Consider the following 22771-nt stretch of genomic DNA (forward strand, 5'->3'; position numbering starts at 1 on the left):
CTCAAGTGTATCGTTTAATGTCTGCTGCGTCTCATCGCTGCCGGTTGTTGTTCATGTGTGTGTGTGGATTTTGAACGGGCTGCAGAGTGTTGTTGCTGACGTGCCTTTTTGCCACACAGGGAGGATCGTAGTAACTGAATGCAGCGTAAAAAAAAAAAAGAAAAGAAAATTGACAGGTGTGACGTTTCCTGCATGCATGCAGTTTGTGAAGGCATTTGTCAGTATGGTGGTATTTATGTAGGACGAACCTCTTCTGCTGGTGCTGCTGCAGAGTGGCTGCTTGCTCAGCACCAAACATGTACTGTATCGATGAGCAGAAGCCACTGCTTCCAGAATCCACTTATTTTCTGGCTTGGGGATCAAGTGATGTTGCAGTAAGGGTTCAGTAATGGATGGGAGTAGTTTGGAGGTACATGACTCCCTGTGGGTCTGAAGCCCCCCCTCCCCCTCCCCCAGCTGTGGCTGTGATGCAGCTACAGAGTGTTTATCTACTGACTGTGTATATCTTTACAATCTCCTGCTCTGAGTTGCCTCTAACTATACATTTCCTAACTAAATGACTGTACCAGCACTGTTTGAATTTGGCTGTGATTATCTTCAAACCCCACATGCAATATTCATAATTGCCGTGATGGAATAGATTTCATTACAGATGTAATAACCAGAGGTTGATTTATCCAAATTTAACAAGGAGGACTGATGGGGAGGTGCACTCACATCCCAATCCAAATCATAGCCAGGAGATGTAGACTACTGTAAAAGGGGATTACTGTGTTTCACCTCCGTCATCACCTCCTGATAACATCATTTTCTCAAAGGGAGGATTTTGTTCTCTCTCACTCACATGGCAGATCCTTTCATCCATTTCCTGAGCTACATGCTACACAGTTAAATCCACACAAGTCTTTGGTTTTTAATGAGATATTTTGTGACACACTAAATGCAACCAGATTTTAAGACAACAAAGCAGGTCAGTGGACATGTTGATGGACATATAACTTGAGAAGAAAAGAAGACTGATCAGGAATTATCTCCAGATGTTTCCATCCTCCTGTATGCATGCAGTCATTTTCAGAGATGTTGCCACCTACTGGCTGATATCACAAGAATTTAACCCCTAATCTGCAGTCGTAATGAGGGCCATTCTGCATACACGGCACACTGGAATTGGTCTTCATCAAGGCAGGCATTGTCCCAGGAGGCACGGAGCAGCAGAGGTTGGTGGTGTGGTAGCTCAAACTCTTGACCCATGACGCAAAATAGCCCCACCATCTGCAGCCTCTCCAGCCTTCCCCACCTTCTCTCTGAGGAGAGGACTCTGAGGGGGAAATGAAAGCATGTTGAGCGATAGGCAAAGGTGCACTCCAAGAATGAGAGGCGTGTCCTAAAGTCGACTTCAGTTTACCTCCCATTATCAAACCTGTGTACGCACAAGAAGGCTTGTCTTTCCTATAAGATAATAGTGATGCTAGTATACACCTGTTCACAAGTACTTTACAATTAAACTGCTGCATTATGTTTCACTTCTCTTTGTCGTTTGTCATGTTGGACTGCATGTAGCACTGATATAATGAGAAATATTGTCATTAAGGCGAACTATGTTGCTTCTTCCGCTACTTCCGCATTGTTTGTAGCCGTTTTTGTTTTTTTACTTTTTAGCTATTGACACTGTTTATTTTATTCTTTATTTTTCTATTTAACCAGGTAATTAACCCGTTGAGATCAAGATCTCTTTCATGAGGGTGACGTGGTCAAGAGGGCAGCAGCACACGTAATAATAAATGTTCTCTGTTTTTGAGCTGCTGTAACCCACATTTCCCCCGTTCAGTAAAGTTTGTCCTGATCCTTTATTTTGGGGCAATAAATCAAGGACATAGGCTAACTCATCGTTAAAGCCAAAGTAGAAACATTATACGCTTGGTTTTTTTTGTTTGTTACTAAATTAAAAATATTGATAAATTGTGTATTATTGGGTTTTTGCAATGCTTTCAGGATTGTGTGATGGATCCATGGAGGCAAACTGTTTTTCTGGTCTCTGTGCTAGAGGCTAAGCTAGCTAGCGGCTGCTGCTGACTGCCTCTGTTTGCTTTGTAAACAGACATACCTTGGGCATTTAATGCAAGACAGAGTAGACCTGCATTTGACATGCTTAAAACAAAAAGCTAGACCTTTTTACTTTACAGACAACTTTAAACAGCTGATCAACAAAAAATGTCAAAAACCAACAAAAAACATGTCAAACATTCAATTCATTGCTATTATAACTAGGCAATGTCTTTCAATGAACATCCAAGAAGGGTCAGGTCCTCAGTCTGGAGGATTTTTATACCTCAGATTTTTTCATTTGAAGGCTTTTTGGTGGACTTGAAGAAGCTAAAAGTCGAGGATTCAGGTTTTATTTTCCTGTATTTTATACTTTTTTTTGTCAACATGTGACCTCCCACTCCAAGATCGACTTACAATTTGAGCTCTGTGCCTTAACTTGAATTCGATTTAGTGAGCGTTAAATTCAGCTCATTAAGGGCTGTTTTTGCTCTGCTCTCCTCATGAGCTTGTTTATTTATTTTCAGTGAAAGCCCCAGTAGACATCTCAAACACACTCTGTTCAGTCTCGACTCATGTGTGTTGTGTGTGTGTGCGCTAATATGTGTGTGTGTGTGTGTGTGTGTGTCTGTCTGTAGAGGCGGTTTAATGAGATCCTTCATGAGTCTACGCATGTGTGCATAACACTGCATGCATGTGCATATATCAGGTCAGATTGCACGGAGGGATCTTCTGTCCTCTCTCTCTCTCTCTCTCTCTCTCTCTCTCTCACTGTGGAGCATCAGAGCGTCTCGCTACATGCTGAGGAGGAGGTGGGTGTTTCCAGCCCGGCCGCTCTGATGTTAGGAAGCAGCCGCTCCTCCATCCTACTCAGTCTGCTCTCTCCTCTCCCGGCTCTCCTGTTTCAGCCGGCCTGTCTCTGCCCTCTAGCGTAGTACTCTCCTTTCACTCACCGCTATTCAGTACCATCCAGGATACATTTACACATACCTACGCAGGTAGACTGAGTCCCGTCCTTGAGGACTGAAGTTTGGCTTAAAGGTTGTGATTTATGTATCATTATAGAAAGAGCTAAAAGTGTGGATCTGTGGCAGTGCTGCTGACGCTGAAGTTTTCTCTCCTCAATACGCCGTTTTGTCCCAAAGGACAACACACGCAGCTGCAGAGGTAAGACGAGGATAGATATGGTTCAATGTCTATTTTACTGCCATGTCCTTATTCTTCCTTTGTAAGCTGTTTATGTAGTTCATCCTCTCCTCTTCTACTTTTATCCTTTCGGGCTCCAGTTGTGTTCATTTATTATCAAGTACTTTAATCATTTCACTTGTTTTTCAAGCAGAAATTAAATCATTTGCTGGCTGCATCTTTGCTTCTTTGTCATTTCAAGAGTTTTAAATTGGCTGGTTGGAGAAATGTATTAATTTGAATATTTCTAGGAGATTGTGATGAGCCTTTCTCAGACTTGATGGCATTTAAAAAACGTCATATCGATTAAGTGTAAGTAGGCACATAAATCCACAATGCCATTTAACACAAGTTGCAGCCCTTTATAATATAAACATTTCAGCCATGCTGATATAATGACTCCAGCTTTATTCATTCCTCTCTCTCTCTCTCTCTCTCTCTCTCTCTCTCTCTCTCTCTCTCTCTCTCTCTCTCTCTCTCTCTCTCTCTCTCTCTCTCTCTCTCTCTCTCTCTCTCTCTCTCTCTCTCTCTCTCTCTCTCTCTCTCTCTCTCTCTCTCTCTCTCTCTGTATGCTGATGTTTTGCTTTGGCCCTGAGCTTTGGGTTCTTCTGCATCTGTTTTGTAATCAGATGCTGCAACCGAAGCGTGCACTTTCATCTTCACGCACACGTGTTAAAGCATACTGACAAAAAGGAATCTCTCTCTTAATCCTCACATTTTTCCCTGCGCTTCGTTTTTAAAGTCGCTTAACTGTTGATCCTTTCTCTTGGGTGTGTTTTTAAGCATTCCAGGTTTCAGTAAAATCCACATTTCTACCGACAGTTGTCTGTTTCGTGCATGCAGTGACAATGAACGCATACTGCAGAAAGTGCTGGACAATGGAAGGAGGAGAGATGAAATGCCATGTGATGGTTGTTGTTTAGAGAGGTCATATATGCAGTTATTGCATGGTTGCTTCAGAGCGATATGCATGCATTCACACTGCTGCATATAGCCTCCCTTGCTTCCCCTCTTTCTCCTCCTTCCTCTCTCTCTCTCTCTCTCTCTCTCTCTCTCTCTCTCTCTCTCTTTAGTGCAAACCCTCCATCTCTCTCTATCTCTGCTCTTACGTGCTCTGCGTTTATTCTCCGTTAAGACTTGGTCACTGCTCTGCTTGCCTGCCTGCCACAGAGCATTGGCCATGGTTGGTTGGCTAACCGCAGCTACACAACATTAAAAAGGCAAAGTGTTCTTGTTACAGGGGCCATGTCTACACCGTGTCATTTTGTGTGTTTGTGTGTATACAACCTGTGTGTATTTGTCCTGCATTAGCATTAAGAACTCATCATCCATGCTGAGGTTAAAGGTCACAATGTTGTTCACAGATACACACACACACTCACTGTCCTCCGAGATATAACTGACCCACATTAGTACAGTCCCCTGCTGTGTGTGCGCGAGTGTTATGTGTGTGTGTGTCAGTGTGATTTCCTCAGAGGTGCTGAGAGGTGAGTCACACCAGCTCACACGCTGGTGGCTCTCGCTCTCACGGTGTCATGATGAGTGATTAACAAAAAGTACACTGCATCTTGTTAAACAGTGGGTCTGTGAATTCAGCTTTTCAGGAAATCTTTGCAAAACAACACCCTTTTTTTTTTTTCTCCGCTCCACACACACATGCACACACACACATTTAAAAGGTTACCTGCACCCAGTTGTGTCAGCCTCACTGTGTCCTAGAAATGTCTCAGACAAAACCTTTAGTTCTGGTTAAAATCTTAGGATAAGCAAGAAGGGGCAGTGTTTGCAGGTCATACCTTACTAAAATATTGAAGGAGGCAAAACCCTGATATTTAGTTGACACTTTACTGCCTGCATCAGTTTTGGTTGATCGTTTTTGTTCCTCTGTCGATGAACACCAGCATCGTTGAGTTGTCCCGGTCTTTGTTGTCTCATACGCTCAACAGCACTCAGCTTTGGTATCCCCATAAGATGCACCGAGCTTCCAACCATCTGTAATGTACCCCAGAATATGAATCTATGATACAATACTAGTGAAAAGCAAACAATGCAGATGCCTGTATTGTTACCATGGCAACAAAAATAGAAGTCGTTGGCACCCATTGGATAATGTCTTGTTTTTAGCGTTAAGCTTGGTACCCAAACTTTGACTATGTATGTTGTAAAATGTGAACAGTGTCATCCACCCTAATCAACCTCTCCCCATGATTTACCCTGTGCAGCTCTGCATTTAACATAATGCATAAAGCCTCTTTGTAAATATGGAATAACAGATATAAAAAATACATTGTTTATTTCATGCATGTCATCCCTACTCTCTCCTCCCCACATTTCCTCCTCATCTGTCTTCAACTGTCCTGTTCAACAAGGCCAAAGCCGAAAAAAACAAATCTAAGAAGAAAAGAAAACTGCAAAAAAAAATTGTACAACAACAAACAAACAAAAGAAAGGCTTCATATTTCTGCTGCACATTATCATTTTACAAAGCAGCCACTTCAGGAGTTGGAAAAGAAACCAATGCAGTCGTGGATAAAAAAATAAAAAAATAAATACAGCAGAAATAAACATGTTAACAGCCTGGTTTAAAAAAACTAAATTGTCATTCACTGATTTCTTTATTGGTTATAACTGTACAGGGAGCGACATGTTTGTAATGCCTCTGGTTCGATTATACAAAGGTGGAGAGGAATACACACATTTTGCATAACCTGGGGCGTGCTGGAGCTGACTGCTAGGGGGGCACGCTGTAGTTTCTAACAGTAGGTTTAAGGCCCGCCTTATCTCAAACTCTTTGTGTCTAGAATGATCAGAAGTTGGGTGGAGAGAGCATTTCTAACATGGTGCCCACTATCATTCAAAATACCACTTCAGAAACCAACACGTGACCTGCATGTTTTCTACAGTCTGTAAAATGTATCAAGCATGCCTTCATTAGGGAAGAATAGAGGCGGGACATGAACAGATACATCATTAGTGTCACACACACACACACACACACACACACACACACACATTCAGGGCTGTCTGGTCCTCTCCACTGCCATATTTCTACATACGACTCACATCTGTAAATACCGCCATTCTGTCTCCATGCCTTTTATACAGGGCGGCCTCATGCAGGCCGTATAAAAGGGGCTTTAAAGTCATGAATAGTAAAGTGGCTCAGTTTGGTGCTGCAGTGGAAACCAGACCATTAGGGACCTAGCCTTAGGTAGAACTGTATAGGAAAGGCTTAGCAGCTTAATCTGATGGAAAGTGTATTGAAGCACACACACACACACACACACACACACACACACACACACAGATCGGGCCCATCCAGACTCTGCAGCCACTCCAGTGAGCATCTTTGGGTGGCTGCTCTCAAGCAGAGAACAGCTTCACGCTGAACATTTAAACATGTTATATATTTTTCTCCGCTCATAAGCACACACACTGCATTCTCCTTTTCTCCTCTTGTAGTGGTTTGAGTGACGGTCTCAATGATTATTATTATACTGAAAGATGGCTGAGCAACAACACAGCACAAACCACATGGCACTCGACACGATCCCTTGTGATGTGTGTGTGTGTGTGTGTGTGTGTGTGTGTGTGTGTGTGTCTAGAGCAGTTTGCTGCAGGTTGTTTTCCCAGTTAGTGTTAGCTGAGATGGGCAGTGTGTATGTGTGTGTGTGTGTGTGTGTGTGTGTGTGTGTGTAGTTGGCTGGTGCCAGTCGTTGCCAGTCTGTGCGCTATGTCGACTGGCCGAGCGCCCGGTGCTCATGTGGTTTATGTTCAGACTTTTTCACGTCCACTGACTCCTCCGAAGGCTTCTCTGAACCTGTAAACGCCTTCGTTGGACCACACAGCCCGAGTGTGTTTGTGCACAAAGTGTGTGCTAAGTTGATTGCTTTAAGGGATAAAGGTGTTCAGTTTCATACAGAGCCAAATAATCCACTACAAAGTCAAAACAAAGCTAGGAAAATAGCCTGTGATGTGTGAGCTTTCAGAAACACTTTATTGCATGTCTGCCTGAGATGGAGCCGTGCAGGGCGACATAATGTTGGATTTTTTTTTATTGTTTTATCGCCATGGGGTTTTTTAGTTAACAAAAAAAATATGCTCTTTTATCATACAAGTGGCCCGGGCTAAGGAGCTTTAGGGCTTCTTAGCTGTGCTGTAGGCGGGAGGGGGACTCCCTTAACTCGCTGTCTGTGCCAGTCAAAGACGCCAAAAAACCCTCACTGTGAACACACACAGATACATGAGAGCCCGGAGACTGCATGCGCACACACACACACACACACACACACACACACACACACCAGCTAGGCGAATGCCCAGGGATAGCACTACTAATCTCATTGTGTGTTGACACAGTATTCCTCAGCTGTGCCGTGCGTTCACAGCTCTCTCCCTTCTCATCATGTCGCTGTCTTGAAGCTGGAGGTGTGTCTCTCCTATCAGTGTCAGCAGAAGGCTGAGTTCACAGCGAGCCCGGGGTTTGTGTACAGCGCGTGCCTGCAGCACATCTGTCCTGCTTACCGCAGCTTCCCACAGACGGCAAAACTTTGAAAAAAACTGTAAGAGTTTGCAGAAGTTTACCTAAAGTGGCTCTGCATTTCTAAGATGTTTGGGTTGAAGGGCAGTAGAAATTCTCCCGCTAACAAACAGAATTGTACGAAAGTAAAAGTGTGGTGAAGTGAAAAAGTACACTTTCTAAAATGTAAGCACAGTATTAAAGTATTAAGTAGTCCTCTGGAGGTGCCTAACTGGACTTTGGGTCAGTAAACTCAAATTTCTGAATATTACCTCTGCTGCAGTACCTCTGCACATCATCACATCTGTATAACATCACAAGTTGTTGTTGCACTCCTGAACAATGCAGAGCTGCCTATTTAGTCTGTTTCATCCTGAAAGTTAATGACATTGTCATAATTATATGTTGCCTGCTTTTAATTATATCATGCTTCATATGCACGGACCAATGTACCAAGGACTGATGTTTTATTTTATGATATTTATTCAGGCTTAAATTTAGAGCGATGTTGATACGGCTGTACGCCATGAGGCCAATTTAAAATAAGTGATTCCGTAAATGCGTGAACATTTTGAAGCAAATGGGTTTGGAAATAAAAGGAGTAAAAGTACAGATAGTTGTAATAAAATGTCGGGGAAATTAAGGTTTTCAGAAGAAAAAAAAATCCTAAGCAGATAAACGTGAAAGCCAGATCAGACCAGATAAGGTCATAACGAAGACGACACAAAGCTCGCAACATCGAGCAAAATATACAGTACAAACAAACAAAGCAAAGTATTGAGTATACAGTAATAAAGTGTAAGTGCTTTGTTACTCTCCACCTCAGCAGCAGAAACATCCACCCACAAAATGCCAAGACGTAATTGAGGTGGGCCAAAGAAAAGGACACTGAAGATATAAACCTTAGGCTGAAAGGTAAAATAAAGATGTATATGAAGCACAAAGGCTGAGGCTTTATTTACTTTTAACCAAATCAATTGTTGGTAGACGTCAGCACTTTGCCGGCTGACAGTTCCTGAGTTTGTTGTGGCTGATGTCGATCCAGCCCGTTGTTGGAGAGAAGCCAGCAGAAAGTGAAGTCGATGCCAAGGTAGGCAGATTTCTTTTATCTGCCCTGAAAGCACATTTTGTGTTTAAAAGGAATGTCAGCTGGTTTAGATCTGAACAAAGCACCGACTCTTTGACTCATTGCTTTCATTGTGTCATATAAATGAGCCGCTAACACGAGACATTACCATTGACCTTCTCTGTCCTCAGTGTACCTGAACATCTACTATTGGTTTAGACTCATTTCCTCTCAGTCTAGTTAGCTGAATGGCTTATTCTTACGTATACTGCACAATTTTACTTTGAGGACTGAAAAGTAGCTGCCAACCATGGGCTGTTCCTTTCTTTACCTACAGTATCTTTAAAGCGGAAACCTACTTGTCTTGAAGCACTCTGATGTCTGTCATCGGGGAGGTTAAGTTGTCTTCGGCTTTGATGAAAAATATTCTACTGATCATTAAAACCTCTTCAAGTGCTGGATCACAAAGATTCAAAGCAGATCATACAGCCCAACAGAGCATTTATCTTGACTTCAAAACTGACAGTAACAAAAGATGACGAAGCCACATATGTCACATCACCCATTGGTTTATTGACTGCTTTTTTGAAAGTCTTTTATAAAACACAGTTAAACATTAAGGCCTTCCCTGTGTTGCATTTTTGTGAGGCTAAAATTGGCCGTATTTAAACAAAAGGTTACGTCATTTTTAACGTCTACGCTTGAGGCTAATTCTGTAGCGAGCTTATCAGCAAGTAATGAGCTAAGCCTTATTAATTGTCAAAAAAAATTCTCCCCAAGGCATCGGCATGTCAAACACAACCCAAAGGTTACGTTCAGTGACTCCAATTAGCTGAGGTGATGCCTTGCAGACGGCTGATGGCACCCACCTGTCACTCCAAGCGGCCAAGCTTGTGGTACATTTTAATGTAACTTGAACCATTTTTACGCATTCACTCATGAGGCAGCACCTGAAATCTTCCTGACTTGCCTGTTCACACATGCACCATTACAGTGGTAGTTTTTCCCAGTCAGACGGCAGGAGGGACTCTTTATATCAGTGCTATATTTGATCGATCTCAGTCATAGTATTTTAACGGATGTGAAGAAAAGAGTTTAACTTTGTACATGATAATCAGACCACTCACACATCAGTCGTGTAATATGAGTGCCATCAATCTCCCCCTGCACATTTATGGGGAATTTTTTTCAATTCACCCGACTGCACACAGAAGTTATACTAACAGGCTCGCAGGAAAGATTCTGTGAAAAGTTGTGGGGGAAAAAAATATAAAGCACACGTGCAGCTCAACCGCAAAACAGCTTTGAAATTTGTAGTAAAAAATTTGTATTCTGTTTGGCATTTTTATATAAAACCTATAAGGTGGACTGACCGCATGGAGTCAGCATCATGTGGTCAGTTTCGAAACTGCAGATTTTGGCATTTAGACTTCACTTTTCAGCCGCTATGAGGTTTCTCCTTGTTTGTAAAACCAGACTGGTACAGTAAACAACAGGTTTATTGATGCACTAAAAAAACAACATATTTGCAACAAACTCTCTGGAAATACATCCAGTCTTTAAAACACAGTGGGTTATGTCGTGCATATTTTTGCATGGTTATCAAGTTGAAGAACAGTCTTTGTTTTTGAGGAGTTTCCATGATGTATGCATGAGTGGGTGAGTAACTGGACAAGGGTCACTGAGGTGGGCTGGAGTTCATCGCGTAGAGGAACTACGGACATCAAAGGAACAATACGCTCTCTTCCCTTGTTCCTTGGACTCTGTTTGAGTGGAGGATACCAGAGTGGTTTTCACCTTCTGTCAAAAGCCTTGTTCACTTTTGCACCAAACTCCTGAATTCTCTGTGAACGCAAGCAGCAACATTTTCTCTCAGACTTTATGCAGAGTTTCTGCTCCTGCTACCATTGTATTTTCTTCTGCGTGAAGTCCGAGTGAGCAGGATATGATCAGGAGAATTCACCTCTGCAAGAGGAAGGGAGCTTCTCCGTGCTGGTAATTAAACAGCTTTGTTTTCTTTTCACCATTATGATCTTCACCGCTCTTTTGTTAATGTGATTCTGTTGAACAACACATAATATTGACATGAAGTCAAATATTATCATTATAACATTGTATAGTGGACTGTTGCTTCGCCTGGCACGGCCACATCGTTCTTTGAACCAGGTCAGACGGACAGCAGAAATGCACATCTGGACGGACGAGCAGACTCTCTTTATTGCCCTGTCAGCAGAGGTGCTGCTTGTCAACAGTTCAAGGCAGGCAGCTGCTTGGGAGCCTCATGCCTGAGTCCATCAAGTGACTGACAAAACTGCATTGCCTCAAAATGTACAATTTTTGCAATGACAGTAGGAAACCTCCCTAATGTGGCCCCATCTGACAGCACTTACTCTCAATGCCCTGCTAAGTATTATAAAAAATAATAATGGACACTAGTTGGAGGGACCCTCCAATGAATGTTTGCCCAACAGACCCTAGAAGTGCAATTGTGTGTCAACTGAAGGTGTTAACGTAATTTTGGAGTATATGGATGGGAATAAAACCGTTTGTCCCTTGCTTAGTTGTTTGACGATTGTTTTACATCAGCAGCTGAAAAGGGAATATCGCCAACTTTCTTAGCAGAGTCAGATGTACTTCTGTCAAAAAAAATCAATGCTCCTTCACTGATTGTTTTCTGGTCCAACTAATGGCCTCAAGTTCCTAATGTACTGATAATATGATGGTATAAATAAACATTCACATTTTCAAATTCAATTTCATTTGTATAGCACATTTACAAACGTATTTGTGCCGTGCAGTCAGTGCTGTCGAATATGTCGGTTCAGCCCTTAAAGGATTTGGCTCAGGATGCAGTTCCCAGTGTCTGAAGAGCAGAACTATGATTTATACCGACAGGTTTTCAGGTAGAATCTAACACGAGGTCTTGCACTGCAGCTCAGCCAGAAATAAAACACGGACATTTCTTGATGAGCAGCACTAAGGAACAATGGCCGGGTCCATCCCCACATTGTTCCCCTGAGTTGTGTCCCCACCACTGCTCCTTAATGGGTTCCTGGCATTGACAGGCAGGAAAAAACAGAGGCTGTCGTGAGAGGAGCGGTGAGCGCAGAATGAGAGTTGAACACGTGACTTCCTAAATGGAACCTGCATGGTCAAAATGCTGTGTTTCAATTGGCTGGCTGAAGGAGGGAGAAACTTCCTGCATCAGTGTTATTGTGTGTGTGTGTGTGTGTGTGTGTGTGTGTGTGTGTGTGTGTGTGTGTGTGTGTGTGTGTGTGTGTGTGTGTGTGTGTGTGTGTGTGTGTGTGTGTGTGTGTGTGTGTGTGTGTGTGTGTGTGTGTGTGTGTGGCGATCTGAAGATAGAGTGCATATCTGAATAATTTGGATGCTCATGTGGGTGAAATGTATGAATTGTGGACACAGTACAGTGTTGTTCTCGTGAGGTCTTGGTGTTTTTGTCTTTCTTCTTCATAACTCTTTCCCCGCCAACATCTGTCTTGTGTTTCACCTTTGAGATAAACATTTTACAGGCTCTGTCTCTGAGCCGGACATTAAAGCATTCCAGCCAACTCTAAGACCTTGTGATAGAGATTCCCTCTCTAGATGTGGGAGTCAGAAATCGTGGAGCGAGAGAGTGGAGGATGACATGTGGGACAGGAGCCACAGGCTGGATTTGAACCCAAGCCGCCTTCTTTAAGGAGTGCAGCCCAGTCCGGATTAGAAGTATTGCCATATAGGTTCATGAGCTGAACTGAAAGAATGCTGGCTTGTGTTTACAAGGCCAAAGCTTAGTCCTTTACATCAGCACTGTTTGTACTCGGCTGCTTCCACACAATAAGTCTGTTCCATGTGAGTTTGCAGATTGAATAACAACAACAACAACAACAACAGCAAAAACCTTCATAGACCTGAACAGATTCTGGCTGTGGTCCTCTGTTTCATTGCCTCTTACTGCTGTCACTGACAGCACAAGTGAGGAACCACAGCTATGTGACAATTTAGAGAACTGGGACAAAAGTGGAACTTCTGAGCGATCTTACTGTTTTATCAAACCAAATCAGGGTTCGCAACATTCTGGTTGGTGTCAGAAATAGATCCAAGGTTTCTATTTTGGGCTTCAACAAAAATGAGTGCTGCTGTAATTGTATAAACTCGTCACAACGTAGCATCTCAAATATTGTCAAAGGTTCAGACTCAGACTGAGTGACTCTATTTAGTCCTGTGACTACTTTTAGCAAATAATAGGCCAAAGAGAGTATTTTAAAAGCTGTGGCATTCAGTAGGCCAACAGTGACCTGCAAGTCAAAGATCTCTGAATATGTCTTAGATATGTTGGTTAAAAAGTGTTTGGACAAATGCAGAACTCCTCTGTTACACAGCCAATTTCCAAAAGCAGAATAATACCTCCATCTCTGCAGTTCAGCAGTGGCAGAGATCAACGTTTCTTTTTTTCTGTCTAGAATTCACTTAGACTCTGACACCATTACTTGAACTTTTTTTGTTGTTATTAGATTTGTGCATATTTGTAGTTGTTTTCTGTGCCTTGACTTCTCTTTAGTGTAATGTCTTGTAGTTATTGTTTGTTGGCCTCTGTGCAGCCGTGAGCACAGACTCATGTTGGTCTCTTACTCCAAACCTCCCAAACATCCTTCTTAATCTCAACTCATGTTTCCTCTATCCAATGACAATACACTTTTTTTTTTCTCATAAAAGTTTCATGAGTCCCATTTGAAAGCGAAAAAGAAAATCAGTTTTCCAGTGCGCTCTATCTCTGCTCTCGTCTCCCGCTCTCTCACAGACACACAGAGTAATGTTTCTTTAAAAGTAGTCTTCTCTTGTCGGCTTTCTGGAGGGTTGACGCTCAGTGATAGAAGTGAAGAAGAGACCAAAGAAAGAATTGTTGAAACAGGGACAAAGTAAAGACAGGGCAGAGTGAAGATTTTTTCACTGTCTTCTTGGTGTGTGTGTGTGTGTGTGTGTGTGTGTGTGTGTGTGTGTGTGTGTGTGTGTGTGTGTGTGTGTGTGTGTGTGCGCGTGTGCGTGTGCGTGTGCACGCAAAGCTTGTTTGATGTTCTTTCCATCTTTCATGTGAAATAGTGGTGAGATAGCTGGCACTAATGGGTTGCATGAAGCTCAGGAATGTAGATCAACAGATGAATGTCTGAGCGCTGCACATGACTGTATACGTGCATGTGTGTGTGTGTGTGTGTGTGTGTGTGTGTGTGTGTGTGTGTGCACAAGAATGCAGTGGTGGGTGTTGGAAGTTTTCAGGTTATGAGCTTCAGGTGTGTGTGTGTCTCAGTGGAGCTGCTGCCTGAACGACATTTAATGAGCCCTGAACCCTGTCTGCTGCTCCACCTGTGAATGCGTTTGTGCTTTTTTTTTTTACTTTCTCACAGCGTCTCGTTGGAGCTGCTAAAACACTGGTTTCCCACCAGGGCCCAGGCACACTCTTCTCTTTTTTTGTATTGCTTCATGCATGACATATGTGGACATTGCTGTTCCCATTGTGTACTACTGACTATAAATTAATTTTGTGGCTCCAACAGAAGCATGACTGCCAGACAAGTTAAGTCATGCTGTACCAAAAGAAAAACAACAACAAGAAAATCTGGCAAAAATCAAAAGCATTTGAATGGGTCCACCTTTTTAAACCGGTTATAAACATGTTTATTTCTGCTGTAAAAATGGACATCTTTGAATGGGTGTTAATGGAACTTTTGGAACTCAAGGAACTGTTGTTTATTGCACTTTATAGCATCATTTTCATTTGTGTTTCAAAAGCTAATCCTAAACCATATCTTTTCTGTGTTGTCACGTTTAGTTTATGATGCAAGAAACACTAAAAATGCTGTCATGATGGAAATACCAAGGCAGCTGTGGCTTTTGTGCTTCATTCTGAAAAAATGTCATGGCTGCACAAGTGTACAAATATTCACGCTTTATAAAAAAAGGATTAAAAAAGAAAAATCACCCAGACTGTAATTCATTTTCTTTCGCTTTCAGATCAATGCAGCGTCATATTTGCTCAAAGCTGGGTTTTACTGACGATGGGTAATAGGATCCAAGTGTTAGTCAAACGGCAGCTTATGCAGGCCAATACTTTAATTTGTGACAGACAGGCGGGATCAGCTTGGCAGCCAACACACACAGCTTGGCAGGTAATAGGTAAGAGGCAGGCACTGATACAGATACAACTCGAAATGAAAAGAAAGCTGAAACTATAACAACATTAAGATAATGAGTCAAAAATAAAAACTGTGTCATCATTTTTTTGAAGCTGCTGCCAAATCAAATGACATCTAAAGGCTGTCTCCTTCCAAGGAGATTTAAGCACTGTGGGCTCCATTGCATCTTTTACAGCCTTTAGTATTCTCAAAACCAAAATGCATCCTTTGGAGAGCTACTTCAACTACAGACTGAGATTCAGAGGCCTGAGTGAAGGGAGAGAGGGAGAGCGCAGGTGTCACTGTGACACAATCAGACGAGATTGCAGCACTTGAACCAGCACACCCACCATGAATTGCTCCAATCAGCTGGATTCTATCATCAGAGAGACCTCTGCTGATTGTCGATCAGGGCTGTTTGAATACATTATTCATAGTAAATGAAGTTCCCGAACGGAAATCCTGTTTGAAGAAAAAGCTGGTACGTAAAACAGAACTGTGATGAATTGTAAAACATTTTAACCACATATTTAATTGAAACTAGCACAAAAGCAACTAATTGAGTGTTGAAACTGGGGGTAAAATTGTCTTGTCCAAAATGATATTTGATTTTAGCAACAGGTTTGAAAACGGTCATAACAGAGGGATTTTTATTGACCATGGTGTTGCATCACTTCTTCGATTTCAACACGTTGTAAGTGTTTTGGAAACAGCAGAGACTAGTTTCTGTCATTTTGAGAGACAGATGTTGCTTGATTTATGATGCCTGCTGTCAAACAGTTCAGGGTTTCCATTACTTTTTTTATAGTGGCCCAAAACATGTTCAATTGGTGTCAGGGCAATACTGCAGGCAGGTCACTTTAGCCCCCCAGACTCCTTTTCCATTTTGCACAGTATCTCTTTTTGTAAGAAACAGGATTGTAAGATTTACACCATGACTGGTGTGTTCAAAGATCTTCAGTTGAAATGACTGCAATTTTAAATAAACCGGTGTGCCAACAAGCAGTCAAGTAGCAGCAGCACCTCTGCTCAAATCCTGAAGTCACCCTTAAAATAAATCCGATTGTAAGAGGAAACACTGTCCGTTTTCTTTGAAAATGCTGCTAAAGGAATCTTAGCAGCTTAGCTTTGTTTTTACTGTATTTCTTAAATGGATTAAAATAAAGCCTGAGTCTTACAAATAACTAAAACTAATAACCTAGCTTTTTTATGCGACTATCTTTTGACTGTCTTTTACGTTTGACTAATATTAACGGTAAGGGATTTTTAAGTCTGATATCGACATTAGAGGGATAAAATTCGACACAGATATATTGGCCGAAATCTTTCTTAGATATTTGTTCAATCTGTGGAGATAGATAGATATACACACAGTTGTTGAGTTAATCCCTCAAATACACTTGTGGAAAAGCTAAATGAAGACAAGATGGTCACTCAACTGGAAAGTAGCTGCACATGAGGGTGATGATGCTTGATCTAATCCATATAGCACGGCCTGCTGGTGACAGAGAATATATATACACTGAAACTCAAATGAAAGGCTATTTGACTGACTGAAAACATTGAGTAAAATCTGATCACATGTGCCAAGATGGGCCATTATCGGCTGGCTGATTAATCGGTCTTTCTTTCACGTGGCCCCTGCAGCTCCAGAAGTTGCTGACATGTCACATCTCCCTGTTCTCCCCGGTTACTAAAACCCACAGACAGCTCTCCTCGTTGGCCAATCAGATAACAGAGAGCCCCTGGTTTTGAGTCAGTGTTACATGCCTTTCATCCTCATGCATTTTGCTGGACACATTTGATCCTGCAGTGTTTATTCTGTGCAGCAGTTGAGGAATGCTGTAGGTGTAGAGGAACAAGAAACAAGGAGGGATGATGCTGTGCTTGACGGATAGAGAAGGACTGAACGAGGATGGAAAATGGGAGGAGAAGGACACAGTTCACCTTTCCCATGTCAGCTGCATTGAGGCTTGGTAGAGAGACATTTAAGGACTTAATGACTTGGAAAAGGAGAGAGAGAAGGTCAGCAGAGCATTCCAGAGGCTGTGTTTTTCCTCACTATCCATCTTTCTGCCTGCATGTCAGCCTCCAAATCAGGCATTTCTATCAGTCAGCAGTGGGCTCCTGAAACACTGAGCCATCTCTTTTTTTTTTACCTTCAACAAATCAGATGCAAAGAGCTGAGGGACTGAAAGGAGGAAGAGAGTAAGATCCGAGATAGGAAGGGGAAGAAAAAGCAGTGAGGGTGGGAGCGAGCGAGTGAGCAGGATCTGCATAAATTTGGCATCTTGAAATAGGGTTTCAGTAGCATCAGTAAACTCACTCTTTGGAATAGATTTCTTTGCACGGTAGTCATATTTCCTCAGCAACATTAGTTTCCAAATGAAACTCTAGTCTGAGCTCAACAGGCCTCAGAGCAAATTACTTTTCTCCCCGCTGCAATCTCTGGAAGAAGTGCACATTTACAATGGACAAGAACGCTTTCCTGTTCAAATTAGCCGGCTTGGGCAGCTGTCAGTGTGAATTATTTTAACCATCAAGTCTAATAAATGTTTCAGGTTATTTATGAACTGACATCCTGCAGTTAGAGAGCTCTATGCATACAAAAGAAACACCACAGAAAAGAGGAGTTGGTGCATGCAGAATGTAGAAGAAAGTAATTTACAATCAATAACTGGTTCCTGTGGTAGCAGCCCCGGAGAAATGTTCAATATTAAACTACAACGGAGACACAGGTGTACTGTAACTTATTTATACTGAATCAAAGAACTGCATGCAATAAAATGCAATAGCTGTTATTACTTTTCTACTGTTTTTACTTATTAAATTGGGATATTTGGCAGATGCAAGAATGAAATGTTGGTTGCTCCCTCATGAAATGTCCCAACTTTTTTTTGTAATTAATTAATTTTGTATCTCTAGAAATAATTTGGTTCCCCAGACGATGAATCCTCATCACTTTTCTGATTGTCGTCTCTTTTGGTGCCACCGTGAGATTCACAAAATGTGCTGTTTGTTTCAAACACTACTCAATTTGCTCATCACAATTTAAATGAATCTATTACAACTGATCAGTTTTATTCTGCATTTAGTATCAGCAAGTCAGTGTTCAAAATATCCATGACACCAAATATGCTGCAAATGACAAACTTGTCGATATAACCCAAGTAGTGTTTTGTTTTTTTTGGGTTTTTTTTCTCAGTTCTGCGAAGTCAAAGTTAGCATAAAGCTACTAAACATCAGCACTGGAGCATTTTGTTGTGATTCAGTTAGCATGTTGACATTATAAGTTAGCTCAAAGCTCTGCAGTATACGGAGCTGCTAGCATGATGGTGGTTGTGTGTTTCATAATGGCTGTACTGCTCAGTGCACAATCTTACCTTCTGTATTCACATCTCTGCATGTTTGTTCCGTGATCTGGTACACTTATGATCTGACATAAGATATTGGGAATGTAACATTTCTCACTTACCCAATCTATTCTTGATTATATATACCGCCATCGATATGTTGAACTGTGTAAACACACGTAGATGTGACATGTCCATAAGGTTTCAGACCATGCTTCAGCAGGTCAATAAAGGAAACTCTTAAACTGAAAAAAAAGCCACAGTGCACTTTTTTTGCAGAGCCACAATTATTCAAAATGTCTGCTTGCAAACGATACAGGCTGCACCTGTCAGGACAGAACTGAATAAAACGGTTAAAAATAAGGCCTGTGAGCACCATCAGGCCTGAGAACATCACACTCTGCTCCTGCTGTGTGGTCACGCTGTCTCCCAGTAGATAGCTAAAGCCAGCACATGCTCTGCCAGCTTTGATCATGGCACAAAAACAAACCAATAGTGACCCACTGACGCTTTGTTTTTGTGTGTCACGATACCACTGCTGTGCATTGTTTGCTGCTGACTAAGCCGATTTCAACCGCTTTATGAAATGCAGCAATTTGGCCAACATCCAGAGCCCCAGATTTGTCCTAAACCAGTTAGGATGCCTGTGCCAACTGTGGTTAAATATAGAGAGAAATAACTAGCCTGAGTAACAACCCAATTTGTCAGCATGTTGAGGCAGATATGTAGTGTGTTGTGTGTTTGTCATGAAACATGTAGGGTTTGTAGATAACCTGTATATATTTGGCCTTTATCTTCTGTATTAAAGTTGTCAGTGTGTGTGCATGTTTCCTTCCTCGTCTTAATCGATGTTGGAAAAAAAACCTGATTCTCTCCTTCATCCTCCCTCTGAGCTTTAATACCATGCGTGCACACACATACATACATAAATACACACACACACACACACACACACACACACACTCAGGCATGCACAGATGGATGGAAAGAGGTCTGCAGAAAAAAAAAAAAAAATCTCTCCCTGGCTCTTTGGTTATTTTTATCCAGAATGCTCATGCTCGAGCTAAGTACACGTCTTCCCTTTCACACACCTCTCTCCCCCTGTGACTTCTTCTTCTCCTCTCTCCCTTTTCAAATCTTGTTTCTTTCTCCACACACTCCCTCTCTCTTTCTTTCCATTCATTCACGAGAGCTGTGTGTGAGCGAGGCCGTGAGAGAGGGGATGAAAGACGCCGGAGTGGGGTTTTCATCACTGACGCACAAAAATTCAGTACTAGCAGTGCTTCTCATACCGTGTGTGTATGTGTGTTTCCTGCGCAAGAACCATATTGTTTAGAGCATTTCTTCCTGCACTGTGTTTTGAGAAATGTATTATCCACTGCCTGCCGAAATTCTGAAAATGAAAGAATTCATGAGCTGTTGGAGGATTAAAGCTGTGTAAGCATTTCTGGAATTAAGTTTGTGTGTTGGTTTTTGAATGACCAGAATAAGTCTGTTACCAAGAAAGCATGACAGTGCATTTGAAAAAGTCTGTTTGTTGGTGGGTAGGTGATTGCATGCTTATTACTAGATGTCAGGAGGGAAAGCACATGTACACACTCTCTCACATTCCCATGCACACAAACAAAAAACACATCTAGAACTCTCCATATTTGCAATGTCTGCTTGATAAATGTGCAAAATGATTAATCAATTATTGTCTCTAGTTTAGTGTTTTCTTTAGTTATAGCGAGAGGTTTAATTGGGGATCATGAGTGATGGACGGCATTGGTGCATGAACCTGCCTTCATCAGAAAATCTGTGGTCAGTCTAAAGTTTTTAACAACTCCAAAAATGTGAATATTCTTAAGTTAAATCGCCATTTTATGAATTGAGCGTGCAAAGCACATCAGTACAGCAGCTACTCACAATGGTGAAACACGGTAATTCTACTTCTCTCCATATTACTGTTCAAAACCAAATGCACTGCCACAATTAATTTGCCTCGTCAATGAGAAAATCCTCTCTGCAGCATCTTGAAATTGAATGAATTGTTGGTGGATTGGGTCCAGCTCAGCGAGGGCCCGACGTCTCACGCCGAAGCCCGGACGACTCTTGACATCCAGCTTTGTGGCTTGTTGAACATAGTGGTGAATGGGAAGAGGATAAGCTGACAGGCAGAAAGAGCCCTCCTTTGATGGGATTAACACAGTGGCAGACAGGGACTAGTGCTTTAGATTGATTAAAGTGTAATCCTGAAGGATAATCATGCCTCCTGATGTGACATGTGTGGCCAGGACCCTCATACAGAAGCCCCCCCGCATGTCAGTTGTGCGCATATAAACAAAAACCGCCATCTTCGCTCACGCTCTTTGTGCTCCCTTCATCCGACCTAGTCTCTCATTTTGTTATTATGTCTCCACTTGACTGGTGCTTCTTAGAAAAGGTCAAGAGGAGCTGAGAAGACGTGGCAAAGATGGGTAATGAGCACTCCAGCGTCGGGTCATCTGTCATTCACCCAAGGTGCATGAGGAAGGTTTAAGAGTGTCGCGCTTACACCTGAAGCATGAAGCGCCTGAACTTGTGAAGCAAAAAGATTTCATTTATGATTATTTCAGAAACTTTAGAGAAGTTTTGAAACACCAGCTTTGTTCATGATACAAGAATTTTGAACTTTCTCATACAAGTAAAAGAAAGCAACATCAATGCTGATGTTTCATACCATGACAAAGAAATAGAACTCCTGTGGAACCTAAATTGGAAAATGTCTTTTAGATACAACGATGAGATACTATCAAAGATTAGAGTTTACTTTAACTTTATAACCTGCTGATCTGTGAAATTAGACACAATGCAGTGGTTAACTATAGTCTCATACGTTTGATCATATTTGGGCCACAACAAAAACTTATTGCAACCTTGACATGTTAAAATGATGAATTAGGAGTGTATGCGTCTTTGGATTTTAGGATTGAATATAGCCAAAAATTGTCTAATTAAGAATAAATTAGACAATCAAGCAGGGTAGGTTTTATAAAGTTGCTACAGTGGATAAAGATGAAATAATGCTTATCCGCCCCGTCTTTTTGAAGTTGGTCACTTTTGGCCCCATAAGACAAAAAATGAGGAAAGTCTTGTTACCGAACTCTTGGCTTCAGAATGGTGTTTCCCCAACCAAGGGGCACGAAGGTTGAAACAGTGTCCACTAAGTCCACGTCTTTCTTTTTTACAGTCCATGGTTAACACCCTTGAACACACAGAATTGTGTCAAACTTTCCATGCTTTTGTCGCCTGCTATGTGATTCATGGGAACACTGCATTGGGGGCATCCACTGCAAGGAAGTGAGGTCACCTATCAGTGGTTATTCAGGCGTTATCATGATGGGGAGGGGGGGGGGGGGGGCTTGAAGCTCTGCAGAGTCTCAACTCGCCTGCAGCCTGAAAGAGAAAGAATGCTATTTATTTTAGACTCATAGAAGCACGTCCAAGGTCTGGATAAATGCATTGGTCATGGTCTGAGGAAGATAAAAATGTGTTTATGTTGGTGTTTTGAGGTGACTGTGGTTTGGGTTTAGCTTTGGGAACACAGTTAGCAGCCTGTAACTGAAGGCATCACTCTTTTCTGACTCTATCCACTGTTTATTCTGGCTTTCACAGCAGCATGTAAAAAGCTGAAACATGCAGCAGACAAACATTTGTCACAGTGGTTAGCGAGAGGAGAGCAAAGAAAGTCATACTGGCAATTACTGTAGATGAGCAACGCAGATAAGACAACAAACATACACGGTCATTTCTACATGATTAATCATGTCGTTATTCTCCCCCTTTTTTAAGCTTTTATCTCACCTACACAAACTGCACACTTCTCCCACCTCTCTCTTTTCACTCAAAGATTTCATCACAGCAACTCAAGTGGTGACATCTTATCCTGGCAGAGACAGGAAAGGAAATCAATTTGTAGAATAATGCCGAGCAGAGATATGGATGGTGCTTGCTGGTACATGTCGAAATGAAGCGGCAGATCATGTGGTAGAGCCGTTCCTCGCTGTCCATGAAGGAGAAAACCATGAAAACCAAGACCATGTTTAGCATGGTAGCATATGGAGCCTTATCAGCATGTGTACTGGTGACACAATGTACCCATATGTTATTATTTCTACAAACACAGGGAAACAAAGTAGACTCACTAGGTGACCATTAGCTGTCTTTGAATCATTTTTTTTTCTCTTTGGCGGGAGGTTGTTCTCTTGTATTTGTACGAGTTACAACCATCATTTGCCTTCAGATTCGTCGACTCCTCTGCATCATTCGGTGTCTCTCTCTTTGTCCCTCGTTCCGACACTCAGTCCTCACACATAGACAGAGTTCATCTTAAACCATCTGCACTGCATGTCTTTCTCCATCTGCTCTCTCAACCTCCTGACAGTGGTGAAAACGTTACTCAGAGTTTGGATATAGA

General features: G+C 41.9%; 1 protein-coding gene across 4 annotated transcripts in view; it reads left to right on the forward strand.

Annotated features, from left to right (window-relative positions):
* Nucleotides 1–22771, forward strand: part of kank4 (KN motif and ankyrin repeat domains 4) — an 80939-nt gene that overhangs the window by 163 nt on the left and 58005 nt on the right. For 2 of the 4 annotated variants that reach the window (XM_079349683.1, XM_079349685.1), the window contains exon 1: nucleotides 2824–3210. The exons of the other annotated variants lie outside the window; for them this stretch is intronic. The gene's annotated coding sequence lies outside the window, so the exon portion shown is untranslated. Of the gene's footprint in view, nucleotides 1–2823; nucleotides 3211–22771 lie in introns of those variants that run through there. 4 annotated transcript variants of the gene reach the window in all.

The sequence above is a fragment of the Symphodus melops genome, assembly GCF_947650265.1.
Source record: "Symphodus melops genome assembly, chromosome: 8".
NCBI lineage: Eukaryota > Metazoa > Chordata > Actinopteri > Labriformes > Labridae > Symphodus > Symphodus melops.